We start from the raw sequence: 15,058 nt of genomic DNA, 5'->3' as shown, positions 1-15,058 counted from the left end.
AAACTGATTCTTACTCATCTTAATGACACACAGTTGTAAATGTAGAGCTGATACTTCTTCTAAACTCCAGTCCCATATACAAATACGCACACACATATGGGAATATGCATTCCCATATGACACATATATATGCATACATATCTTTGGTACAAGCCAGAAATCTCAAAGTCATCCATGAGCTTAGGGTTACTAAAAATCTTCTTAATTGATCTATCTGTCTTTACTATCATTCCTCCAAGCCAGGATTTAAACTGTTGGCAAATGGTCTTTCCAAAATATATATTTAACCACCTGTGCCCAGGCCTGCGGCCAACAGTAGTGGGCTTAGAACAAGAGTGCAAATAGGCGCTCACATATAATATGTCTAAAAATTTAAAAGTTATACATGAATGTAACAAACTGTTAAATAACATCAATTTTATCCTCCTACCTTAAAAAATATACTTTTATAACAAAAACATCATAATATAATGCAAAGCTATGTTTTATATAACTAATATTTGGCAGATTATCAGATAACTGAAAGAATCATTTATTACTACCTATGTCTAGATTTTCTGTTGTTGGGATGATAATATTTACATAAGTAATCAAATAAAGGTATACAAAATTATTTTATAGTTTTCAATAAATTTTGTTTCTTGACTTTATTTCAGGAAAATCACAAATTATATTATTATGAAAATTTTCTTATAATTCAAGTTTTATTGTTAGCAATACCAAATCAGAAAGCTTTCCTTAAATTGCTGTAGCTCTTAAACATTTTTTTATTAATGGCAATTTGGAGAAACTTTTCTCTGCCAAAGCAGTAGCAATTGGAACTGTCAACAAAATTCTTCAAGAAATACTTAGGGCTTCCCTGGTGGCGCAGTGGTTGAGAATCTGCCTGCTAATGCAGGGGACACGGGTTCGAGCCCTGGTCTAGGAAGATCCCACATGCCGCGGAGCAACTAGGCCCGTGGGCCACAACTACTGAGCCTGCGCGTCTGGAGCCTGTGCTCCGCAACAAGAGAGGCCACGATAGTGAAGAGGCCCGCACACCGCGATGAAGAGTGGACCCCGCTTGCCACAACTAGAGAAAGCCCTCGCACAGAAACGAAGACCCAACACAGCCAAAAATAAATATAAATAAATAAAAGATTACTATTAAAAAAAAAGAAATACTTAAATCAGAGATGAACAACAAATTTTATATATAATATTCAAACTGTGAGGTGGGGCTACACATGATAGATTATTATTATTGCAGTAAATATTACTAAGTATTATAATTTTGTTATATAAATCAATAGTAATTATATCACAGTTTTAGTCTTCTCTTAAAGCAATATCTAAATCCATTTATTCATATAAAGCCTTGGTATCACATGTATACCTTTTTTATGGTGTATCATGCTTCTTACATAATTTTTAGAGCTATAAATTGCTTAATAATGCAAAATACTCCTCAGTTGCCATATGTAACTATTGCTTGTACCATATTATTTTGTGAGTGTCTCTATACCTTGAATTAAAATACAAAAAGAAGCAAAAAAGTGGGTGCTTGGCACAACTGAAAAGCAATAAAGTAATTTCAAGTATCCATTATATTTATGATATCTGAAGGGAAGGATTTGACAAGTTGAATAAATGTGCCTTTTTTCTTATCTAAATATCTCTGCACCACAAATTCTGCCCATAGTTCATAGTGTCTATCAGCAATATCAATAGTGGCACAACCAACAATCCTCCATGGCTTTTAGATGTAGTCATCCATTGTTTTGAGAAAGTATGGAAAAAAATATGTGGAGAAGCATTTCTCTGGAACCTGAATGGGTTTAGTCATGAGAGTGGGTGTTTGGGGTAGATTACAAATAAAAGAGGTGACCATCCTTTCTGGTTTGCCTGGGACTGTGGGGCTTTCCTGGGATGCAGGATTTTCAGTGCTAAAACTGAGAAAGTCCCAGGTAAACTTGGACAAGTTGATCACTCTACCATGTGTATTTTTTTTAAATAAAATTTGTGTTTATGTTTGTGATATGTGTGGCTCCAGGTCAGGGATCCCTCTTTCCCATGTCTAAGAGTGGTGACCTTCCATCATTGACATCATGATAAAACCCAAACAGCTTAGACACTAGACATGACTCTTCTTGCTCCTTCTCATCTCTCTAGAGTTATCTGTCATTGCTCCTTCAATCCACACCTTTGTTCTATGCTAAATTTCTCATACTTCCCAAACCAGTTTTATACTCTCACACTCCTAAATCTCTGCACATGGTCTTGTCTTTTGGGAATGCTCTTTCCCCAATTCATTGCCTGGTTCATTCTACTTACTCTTTAAATCCCATCTCAAACATCACCTCTTCCAGGAAGCAATGTATAATCTCCCCCTCCTCTCAGTATAGCAGAGTGCTTAAGAGCATAGTTTCTGGAATCAGGCTGCCGGTATTCAGATCCTAGTCCTACCCTAACCAGGTACGTAACCTTGGCAAATAATTTAACTTCCCTGTGTCTCAATTCCCATCTGTCAAATGGAAATTGGAATACTACCTACTCATGAGGTTGTTGGGAGGATGAACGAAATAGCGAGAAAAATCTTAATACACAGCAAATATTAAATACATGTTAGCTCATTATAATTCCACCCAGACACATACTGGATGATCAGTACATGTTTTTGAATACCTGGGAGGAGTTTCTGTTTTCTAAGAGATTCACAAATCAAAATGAAGAGAGATAAAGTGAATGGATCTGGCTTTAAAACTTTACTTCAGAGTTTCCAGGGATCAGGCAGTTGGTGTCCAGATGACCTGAAAGTCTAAATTAGGACTCTGAAAATGGTAAGATCAAGATATTTCCATTTGGAATTTGGAGTACAACTTCGGGGAATTTAGAAACAGTTGTCAGATGAATGGATGTTTGTTATTTAAAGGATACATCCTGTAAGTTAGGAACTCAGGCCCCAATTTATGAGGGAAAAGAATCAGTCTTAGAGAGATGGACAGGGGAAAAAAAGCAGAATAGAGAGTCCTATTATCATCACAAAGTGTCAGTTGCCTACTGTATTCCAAAAACTAACAGAACTCCAGACCTAAATGGGAACTATACTACTCATCCAGAAGGGGATAGGGCTTGGTAGAGCCATGGTTTGAAGCACATACCCTGGCTATCGTAACTAGCAATCTTGTTTCCTGGACCTTATTTGTAAGGAGGTAGACAAACTGAACAATGTGGGAGTCCAGCAGATGCCTGAGAGTCACTGGAGTTGGGGAGTAAGACAGTTTTTGGCTGTTAGAATGCTCCAAACCTCAGTCAAGATTAACTCTTATATTGCATTGGGCTAAGGTGGAAGGGCATTAGTAGGCCCAGGTATATGGAGATAGGCATGACAAAGTCCCTGGAAATGAAGCAGAGGTCTTTGAAGTAGCTGTGTCAGAACTTCAGTCCAGGTCTGAATTCTGAATCTTATGCTTTTACCATTTTAAAGCATACCAGACATCATTGTTTGATGGAATAAATGTGTTCTAGAGAGTAAAAGTGGAGTGTATGTGTTTCTACCAAATCTTTTTTCAACAATTTTTTTTTTTTTTTAATAAATGTGGCAATGTGTTTCTACTACAATGGAAAGGGAGGACATTGCAGTATCAACATGTCAAAATAGAAGATAAACAAACAGTTATTTCATTTTAACCTTACAAAATCCTGTAAGGTAGAGCAGGAAGCTATATATTATTGCTCCATGTTCCCTGTGTAGAAAGGAAAATGAAGCACATTGGGGTCAAGTAATTTGTCAAAGGTCACCTAGCAAGTTGGTGAGACAAACACTCTTCCAATACCCTTTCCACCAGACCATGTTAGACCTAAAAGGTCATGACTACACACTTGTTTCCAAGTCTGAATTGCATTTTGGAGTATGGAACGAGGTGACTAATGGAGAAATAGTGTCTGAATACCCGTTGTTGAGCTTGGAAGAAATAGTCCTATTTAAGTCAATGACTGAAACAGGGAATAACCTGATGGAAGACTTAATGTTCCAAAGCCAAGTGCCGCCTGCCTGTGTCAAGATACATGCAGTTTTACCTCAACACTAAAGAGGGAAACATCTGTTACAATGGAGCTACTCCAATGCAAGAGAGATGAGAAAAAAAGGTTGATTATAACACTAACAATATCCACCTAATTTCATAAAAATGTACTATTGCACAAGAACAATTTGCCAGGTTATAAAAACTGCTGGATTAACCAGGTGGCATTGTTGGATGCAAATCTTGTTTTCCACTTGTCCAGTAGATATTTAAATGTCAACAGACGATTCCTCCAAGTGCCTTTCAGTTCTGTGGTTAATGGAAATGTTTAATTAACTTTATTGTCACGCTATAATCCAACCTGCAAAAAGTGGAACTCCAAACATAATACATTTACAGAGGGATATTATATATGTATGTACGTGTGCATATATATATATATATAATACCTTTATGAAGAATGATAATGGATATACCCTTTCTATTTTTACTTCTTGATCCAATCTTGATCCAAGATTTTTCCAGTCTGTTTGCTTGCATCAGCAGATAAACTTGTTTTAGGAGGACTTCTTTGTTGACTAACTCAAGAATCCTAAATAACTGGTCTATGTAAAGGGATAGAGGTCATGAGAATGTCACACCTCTTTCCCTGCTTGGTGTCCTACTCCTCGCTCATGCCTGCACCACTGTCTGCCTTATGAGCCCAGGGTGACGAGTACTATGTCCACACTGATTTAATATGTGACTTTTGCTACATTCCTCCCCACAGCAGGGGAGGGGACCTGGCCCCTGTCCCAGTGCCAGAATGTGGCACTTGAGCTTCAATAAAGACTAAGAAGTAGGATGAATCCTGAGATTCTTCTGAGTTAGATTTCATAGTTATTTTTTGTTAAGTTTGAAATAAAGTACCATGACATCTCAGTCTTTAAAAAAAAGTACATTTGCACATTGAATAAAGAAAATGGGTTCCAAACCTAAAGAGAAATTACTTCTGTATTTTTATATCATTATCTACCTCAATTTTCATGGAGGATTGAGAGAAGATTTAGGGATTTGTTTGTATTTGTGGTCTAATCTAGTAAATTATGCTTTTTAACTGAACCTCAAGTCAACTACTAGGATCCATTAAAATAGATTATGTGTGTAAATAGGAAGGAAATGAGATTAGATGAAAATGTTTTTATTAATGCTCATAGCCAATAGTGACATATTGTGACATATCATTAAGGTAATGGTAATGTATACACAGATTTCACAAACAAATATTTGCACAAGCATATGCATGTAAGAATATGCATACATACCAGGGAAAATAGGCTGGGCATCTGGAAGGAGACATGCTCTTCAGGATTAGTTGGGCACTGATTTTTATCCCCCTTCCCACCCAGTAAGGACAAGGCCTTTTTGATGCTGTGCTTGTTTCAAAACCAAAAAGAATTCAGAATAAATGTTTCGCTAAACAGAAGCACTCAATTTATTATGTACATTTTTTCACAATAGTGGTATAAGCCCACAGTATGATGAAAGAACAATACAGTGGCAAGTGCTGACCGTTCTAGATGTGGTGAGACCTTGCCTCTCCATGAGTCAGTGATTGACAATGGAATGACCCATTAAGGACTCTAGGGACTAAGGGAGGCTCCAATGATTTTACAGTAAGTCCCCTACATATGAACGAGTTCTGTGCTGAGAGTGGGTTCATAAGTCTAATTTGTTCGTTAGTCCAACAAAGTTAGTCTAGGTACCCAACTAACACAATTGGCTATATAGTACTGTACTATAATAGGTTTATAATACTTTTCACACAAACAGTACATAAAAAGCAAACACAAAAAATAAAGAAAACAGTTTTAATCTTACAGTACAGTACCTTGAAAAGTACATTAGTAACAGCTACACCACTACTGCTTTTATACTTGCTTCTGGATATCCTGGGATTGAAATAAAGATACTGTACTACTGTACTCTATACAGTACTACACAGTAAAGTACACAAAAGCACAACCACTTGCAGAGGATGCATGCACGTGGCAATGTACACCAGACATGTGAACTAACTTATGTGATTGGACATGCGAACGCACATTTGCATCTTTGAAAGTTCGCAACTTGAAGGTTTGTATGTAGGGGACTTACTGTAATTAGATTCTGTTTTCCTGGCTATATGAATCTTACCTCAATCTGATACTCTCCAGAAATGTTGTATACATCAAAGATAAGATGCACGGGTCATATTTGCAGGTAGGTTGCTTATAACAGTAAATGAGGCAGCACTAAAGAATCTCACCTCCTACTTAGCACAATCAAGTTTCTTCCACCGACTCACATTTGTACTGTAAAAAGCTGAGTGCACACATGTGCTTCCAGTTATCTTTTGGCTGAACACTGAAAGGAAAATTGTACTAGTTTTTCGTATCTTTATCACCTAGTTTTTGCCATCAATTAATAACGAGCAAATACAACCCCCCAAAATACTAGCAGTTCTTAGACCATCAATAAGATATATATTTTCAGTATAAAGTTAACATAAATGTAGAGAATTTGTGCTTTAATTTAGCTATTTATTTATATATTCAAGATAGGCGTATAACTATAGTAACTAGAATTTCTATAGTCTGGTTCACCTTATAAGACATTTGCATTCCTATCAAAATTATGAAATCACTTTTACTATCGTCATTTTTTCACAGATGAGAAAACAAAAGCTCTGAAAGTTAACTGACTTGCCATAAGTTAATAGCTATTGAAAATGACCAGAGTAGGACTTGAACTCAGATACACTGATGCCACATTCCAAATGCTCTCCACTTTGCCATACTTATTCTTATATCTCTACTCTCAGCTACACAAGATGTGTTCATAATGTGTATTAGTGGTGTTATAATTTCTGCTAAGAGACAGAGACAGTCAAATCAGTGATTTAAAAGTCTGGTGAAAAATTAGTTGCATGACCACACCTGACTGCAAAACAAGTTTAGAAATATGGCTCTTATTCTGGGGGCCATATGCTGTGGTCAGTTACATGTTAATAAAAAAGAAAGAACAGATACATTCTCTGACACACAATGGGAAAGAATTTTAGATTCTTTGAATGATGCCTTAACAGTCCCCATTTATGTATTTAATACTATTTCCAATAAATGGCCTAAAGACAAAGACAGAAAGAAAATAGAATCTGCAAACTCTATTTAAGAATTAAATTATTTTAAGCAATAATTTCAACACAGGATATTTTTAGTCCCTTGGAGTTTAATAGGTTTTCGTTTGTATATTGCATGAGTTTAATGGGTAGAGGGCTATTTATAACATCTATTTTAACAGTGTTTAGTTGAAACTCATGAGTATTTGAAATTTAAGTAAATAATTTTAGTGCTGTTTAATGTGTTGGCCAAAAATAATAACGGCAATTTTGTATTCTGCAATCATGTTGATAAACTGATATCAGAAAAAGTAGTGAAGATGGAGTTTGTTCATTTAATTTGAATATCTAAATAGGTTATACTCTTGGAATATCTCTCAACCATCAGAAAAAAATTATGGTTGGAAAGAAGTGCCTTGCCAATAGGCCATAACCAGGTTAACTGGACATGCATTCTTTCTGGATTCCTACAGTTTTCTTTTCAATGAAAATACAAAGAGGCAGAATAGCCTCTTGATGCCAAAATGTAAGACATTTTACATTTCTCCATCTCAAAGCTGTCTTTACATGAGATTAGTTAGAAAACAGACTGAATTTTCAGGTAATAAATTCCTCTGAACTAGGCATTTTCGGTTTTTCATTTATGGCATAAGTTGGCTTTCTGTGCACATGTGCTTGTTTTTCTACTGGAGTCAGTCATATATCTGCTTTTAAGCAACACCTTAACATGAAACTACAGGGAGTTTCTGGCACAGGCCATGGGGGAGAGTCTGAGGGAGCAAGTTTCTTGGAGTTCAAGATTAATGTTAAGATTAAATCAACTTTATTTCAGTTCTAGTTTTCCCCTCTTACAAATTAGCAGTTATTTCAATTTCATCGGAATGTATATATTTTAATTTCTTCTAATGATTCTTACTCTTTTCAATGTATGTGACTCAATCATTTACAGTGGGGTGATGCTGGATATAATTGTCACATGGATTGAAAATTGTAGAGAGGATGTAGGCACCATTTGATCTGTAGATAGATTGGGCTTTGAATTTAGGGGATATTATTGGAATATTTTATCTTAATATAAATTTATTTGAGGCCATATGTACTTTTTCAGGTCTACTAAATTTCTAGAGTAGTCAAGGTTAGAGAGAAAGGGTAGCTTGGCTTGGCCTGATTTCTAGTTGGATGGAACAGGAAGAAGATAAAGAGGAACTGGTGCTTCCAGAATTGTCTAGTTATATTTTTAGCCACTACATGAATGTCTAGATTATTGAACATACTAATATTTAAATGTAAACACAAAACTGTACTCTAAAGCTACTCTTTCCTCCTCTAGTCTATTCTCCATGCAGCTGCAGAGGATCTGTTTAAAATTTGTCAAGCCCTTTGTCTACTCAGAACTCTACAGCAACTCCCCACTTCATTCAGATAAAAAGCAAACATCCCTATGATGGCCTAAGAGCTTTCTCTCCCTCTCTCACATTCACCTCTCCTATTATTTGAACACACTAGGCACCTTTCCATCTTTAGGCCCTTGTTTTAGCTCTTCTCGGCTTAAAAAGGCTTCCTACCAAATATATCTGCTTATCTCACTTTTCATACTCTTCAAGTTTTTGTTCAAACATCGCCCTCATAACGTGACCTTTCCTAACCACCAATTTAATTTACTCCCCACCCAGACACCTGATAATCTCTTTACCTTCCTTTGTTTATTTCTTAAATAATACTTACTTTCTTCTAAGATGCTGTAACATTCACTTATTCATTATATTCATTGTTTATTGTCTGTTTCCTTCCTGCAATGTAAGCTCCATGAGGACAAGGATCTTTGGTTTGTCCTATGCATCAAAAAGGCCTTAATGGTGCCTGACACTTTGTGGGCACTCAATATAAATGAGCTGAATGAATGAATGAATATGACCAACTTTCCACTCCCAAATACCCTGCTCATACTCTCTTTCCATTTCTTTGTTTCTGTCTGTTTCTTCCTCTCACATGTACACTTATATACATATTAGCAAAAAAACATAGTAACCCATCCATTCAATATCTCAGATCCTGGTTAAATGGATATATAGCTAGAACTAGCAAATGACCACTTAGCTCCACAATAGAACTAACTCTCTACTACAGAGAGTCTATTGTGGAAATAAATGAAGACCAACCAAATGAGAGGAAGCAAGGGCTACTTATTCAGAGTTTGTTATAGCAGGGAAGTTAGCCATCATCACTTACTGGTTTGGCAGATTCAAAGGCGGGCAAAGAGTAGAAAAAAAAGGAAGGCTTCAGGTATACCCTGAGTAGAATATGTTGGCAGAGAGAAGCTGTGGATGGGCTAACTGGAAGCAGGGTATCTTACGTGATTGGTTAGAGGTACATATTTCCTTTCTCTGGTTAGTAATAATTTGGAAACTGGGAAAAAAATTGGACACTTTTAGTTATTAATCAAGTCTCATCTTTTGGGTCTGATTGTTTGGCTCTTGGATTGTTACTAGAGATCACAGTCTGACTTCCTACAAGTTTGACTTACAGATAGCAGGCTGGGTTCCTGGGCTGTTTACTGCAGGTTGTGGGTCAGAGTTCTATATTATATATAGTCTGGCCATTATCCATTTGTATATTGAGTCTCACAGTACACAAAACAAATAAACACGCAGAGGAACTTTTTAAAAGATAGATAAACAGTACGTATCTACACATCTATTACCGAAATCAAATTAATGGTCTCTAAATAATCTTTCTTAACAACTGTTATCACTTCTTCAAATTCTCTTGATTTCTAGAATCTCAGTGAATTATGTACAGGCTGAAATTTTTTAAAAATCCCAAATGCAGTCCTTTCTGGTCCCCACTGAGATTCTTCTCATTTGATTATAAAAATCTGTGAGTGAACCATTTAGACGCATTTGGGGATGATTTAACAATTCATTGATCATGTAAGCACTGGGCTGAGATCAGTATTCATTGACTTCCACCATCCCGTCTTATGCTGCTCCAGTCTGGTTTTCATGCTACAACTATCAACACATGAAAAATCCAGAGCGAAGGCAGATCTTACTAAAACATCGCCTCATTCAGTCCCTTCACTGATTTAATAATGCTCTGAGGGAAAAAAGTACGAGATCGTTAACGAGAACAAGACCTTTAAGTGGCTTAGCCTTAACCCCCTCTTCAGCTTCTCCTCATCCTTAAACCTTGGTTTTGCTGTCTAATCACTCTGGGGACAGCCACTTGGACTGGCCATGTTCCCTCTTATTACATAGCGTTTTCCTGCACTTTCTCAAGTCGTAAAATTTTCCCTCATCTCACCCCTCCAACATTTTGATTAGTTAACTTATTCTTAGGCTATAGATGTCAGCTCAGGCTTTAACCCTTTTACTAGCTGTATATCTCCCTCTTTATCACTATCAGAGCATCATGTATATTTTCAACTTAACACATCAGTTATTATGAAGAATCAAGCAAAAATGTTATCTCTGTCTTCTCTACTAGACTAAAGCTTTGGAAAGAAGAAGAACAATTATATTTTCAACACTATTTTGACCTCGGTGCCTAGCACAGTGTCTCTCACGTAACAAATACTCAATAAATGTTTGTTGAATGAAGGAATCAGTTAATGAGTGTTAAGAATATACACAAGAGTAAAATAGGGCCAGTAACCTGAAGAAGCTCACAGTCTAGACAGGAGTTAAAATAAATCAGACATAAATCGTACAAAGTGATCCACAAAGTATTATGAAATAAACATAGAGGAGACAACAATTAACTGCAAGAATCAGGTCAACTTCTCAAACAAGGTGCTCTTTGACTGGTGTTTAGGGTAGGATTTTTTCAGATGTTGAGAAAGAAATGAAAATCAATGATACTCTCTTATCCATGCTCTCTGTAATATAGACCTTGTACATAAAATATTTATTTGTAATATTAGGATCAGCAACTATTCTTGATTACCCATAATAGTGTTCCTCTTTTCATTGGGCATGATGATTTATAGTTGAGTCATAAACTATATAAAACATTTTGAAAAGAAATATCATTTCTTTTGAAAAGGATTAAGCAGCTATTTCTTTTACTAGTCTTAGTGTAAATTAAAAAGGAGGGGAAGGAAAAAAAATCTTTCCATAATGCTAATAAATCAAGTTATTTAAGGCTATTCTTTGAAGGATAGAGAAATATTGAACTGGGCAAACTGAGATCTGAAAACTAAGAAAAAGTTTGGTTATGAGACAGGGCTTTATTAGGAGGTTTTTCCTACAGCACTCAGTCACCCTTGCTGTTTCTCAGTTCAGGAGGAAAAAACAACACCCTGTAAGTCGCTGCAGAAAATATAAGCTTTCCTTACTTCCAAAATATTTCTTATTTGAAGAACTGTATATTTAAAAGCCAACAGTCTCATACTCTTAAATAGTCTTGCCTTTTCAAATAGTAACATTTATAACGAAGATTCACTTGCCCCAAATGTTAAACATGTCTACAGCTTTTAGGAATCCGTACATTTTAGGTAACTCTATACTCAGATACAAGCCTTTATCAATGGACTAGGGTGTATACTGAACAAAAGACAGTATACGGTCTTTTTATATGATACAAGCATATAAAAGTAGTGACGTTTCCTGATCCACAGATTCGCTCCTGAGAAACAACCACAACAAAATCCTTAACATTGTAGTGATGGTCTGTTCCCATTTACTGTATATTAGAAGACACCGGAAGAGAAATACAATGTAATGAGTTCCCTTTAACTCTTTACTTACAGGCAAATTATAATATATTTTTAATCACGTCTGAATATTCAACAATTTTTCCAATAGTTCTACCTGGTTAGATTTCAACTGAGTCTGCCACAGAGAGTAGAATTTGCAGCCTAACTGGAAAAATTGGGGCAGATGTTGAAACACAGGTAGACTGAACAGAACTGACATTTGAAGGTTTTTCAAAATTTTACATTTCTAATATTATTGTCATGGAAATGAGAGAAGAAATGATGACAATGCCTTTTAGTAAGAGAGCCAAGCAGTCCTCTATCTGATATGCTAATCATGAAGGCGTTGAAATATCTTAAGCCCAGTGGGTTTGTGCTTCTTTTTTCCCCCTTTAAAGCCTAGTCAAATACCCTTAACCAGATTTTGATGTGTTGATAGATGTCACTTTATTTGAAGAGAATAAAAAAGCCTTGCCATTTAATTTTAATGTAAGTAAGTTTTGACTATGCTGTATATTGACAGAAGACAATATAGTGCAAAGGCTTTCCATAGGGATACATTTTTGATGGAAGCTTAATGCCCCTGGAATGACTCTTTAGCTCTGTCTCAGAGCCGACTTAAGAGGTTGTGTGTATACTCTCCCATTCCCTGTAAAAATGATCTATTGATATATTGTAAAGAAGATACATCTGTATCTAAGACTAAATCCACCTATAAAGTGCTTTAATTGCCACATTCATCTTTACAATACCAATCGTTGATTGGGCACTCAGCGAAACTTAGTAGAATGATTAATTTTTACATTTTTCCCATGCCTTTATTATTGACTTGTGGAAAGGTTACTTTTAAAAACAGACTTACTCATCCAAACAAGTGCCATTCTTGGTGTTTAACTGCTATGACTTATGTATATTGGCCAAGTATGCAACTTTTTTTTTTCCCCCCCAGGGGAACTCATTGAAAGGATACCCATACAGCTAATTGACCAAATGTGACTTCCTGCCCAGGTCCATAATCAAACTCTTCTTACAGTTCTGTATGAACATTAGGTGTCAGCACAGTGCAATCTACTGCAATTATCACCAGCATGTTATTTCCTAAATTAGTATAAAGTCATTGAAATTTATTTTTGCTTTCTTGATTAATAACCATCTCCAATATGGTTGGAGATCTTTCTCATCCTTTATTTTCCTCTTTTAAATTTTACAGTGCCAGCTATTATGTCAGAGGCAGAGTCAAATTACAGGGAGCTAATGTTCTTTTACTTAGGGATACATTTGGTCTATTTACATCAAAGAATAATGGGAATGATAGAGAAGGCAAGGGAAGCTATTTCTTTAGCTGTAATGATACGCTTTTTGTGATTCATTAAAACATTTTTTGTTAGGTATACATTAAGTATATGTATTACAATATTCTTTAAATTTAATATTTAACCAAAATTAAATGTACACATAGTTAAAAATACAATAATTCTAAAATGCTTGTTATGAAAAAAGGAGTCCCCTTCCCACTCCTCTCTCTGATTCCCTCTCTACAGAGACTTTTAACCCTTTCAACACTAATGACATTTACATTCATAGATCTAAATAATCTTACATCTTGAGTTTTTTAAATGTTAGACATTATTAATTAAATTCCAAAAATCAAAGAAAACGACTTCACTCTCTCCCATTCCTTCCTCACTATACCCCATCTCTACATTTTCTTTCCATTATAATTATTCCTGAATCACAGTTTATAGCTGAGCCATATTTACTCTACATATTATGTTCTTTCTTGTATGAAATTCTGTTTTTCCTGGAAGTAATGAATCTCTTTTTAATTTCTTCATTTGCTCAGCTCTACTGTCACCATTTCATCCCCAAATTCCAGTGATGTGTATACATGAATTTATTTTTTAACAGCTTTATTGATATATGATTCAAATACTATACATTTCACCTATTTAAAGTGTACTATTTAATGGCTTTTAGAATATTCACAGATGTGTGTTTCCATCACCATAATCTATTTTAGAAGATTTTAATCACTCCAAAAAGAAATGTGACACACCTTAGCCATCACTCTCCAACCCCCAGAGCCCCCAGCCCTAGGCAACTGCTAATCTATGTCTGTCTCTATAGATTTACCTATTCTGGACATTTCATATAAATAGAATAGTGCAATATGTGGTACTTTGTGATTGACTTCTTGTAAGGTTATTAGTAATGTCTTTACTTTCATTTCTGATGTTAGGTTTTTTGTGTGTCTCCTCTCTCCACCACACACACACTTATCTATCACCTATCTATCTATCTATGTATCTATCAACTATCTATCAACTATCTATCTATCTATCTATGTATCTATCAACTATCTATCTATCTATCTATTGGTCAGCTAAATGTTTGTCAATTTTGTTGATCTTTTCAAAAAACCAACTTTTGGTTTCCTTACTTCACTCTATTGTTTTTCCTATATTCTACTTCTTTTATCTCTGTTCTAATCTATATTATTTCCTTCCCTCTGCTAGCTTTGAGTTTAGTTTGCTCTTCTTTTTCTCATTCTTTAAGGTTTAAGTTATTAATTTGGGATCATTCTTTTTCAACATAAGCATGTATAGCTATAAATAAACCTGAGAGCACTCCATTTGTTGAATCTCGCAAGTTCCAGTATACTGGGTTTTCAATTTTCATTCACCTCTAAGTATTTTCTAATTTACCCTGTGATTTCTTCTTTGACCCATTTTTTTCTTAAAGAGTGTGCTGTTTAATTTCCACACAGTTGTAAATTTCTTAATTTTTTCTTCTGTTATCAATTTCTAGTTTCATTCCATTGTGTCTGGAGAAGGTATTTTGTGTCATTTTGATCTTTTTAAATGTATTCAGACTTGTTTTGCGACTTAGCATAGACTCTATCCTGAGACTGTTCCATGTGCACTTAGGTAGAATGTGTATTTGCTATTGGTGGATGGAATGTTTTGCACATGTTAACAATTTTTTACTTAAAGTCTATTTGGTTTAATGTTACTATAGCCACTTAGCTCTCTTTTGATTATTATTTGCATGGAGTATATTTTTCCATCCCTTTCTTTTGCAATCTATTAGTTTCTTTGAATCTTAAGTGAGTCTCTTGTATATATCATATAGATGGAGCTTGTTTATTTATCCATTATTCTAATCTCTATTTTTAATTGAAGACTTTAACCATTTACATTTAAAGTAATTACATATAAG

This window comes from Eubalaena glacialis, chromosome 17 (genome assembly GCF_028564815.1).
Source record: "Eubalaena glacialis isolate mEubGla1 chromosome 17, mEubGla1.1.hap2.+ XY, whole genome shotgun sequence".
Taxonomy (NCBI): domain Eukaryota; kingdom Metazoa; phylum Chordata; class Mammalia; order Artiodactyla; family Balaenidae; genus Eubalaena; species Eubalaena glacialis.
This window is presented reverse-complemented; position numbering follows the sequence as displayed.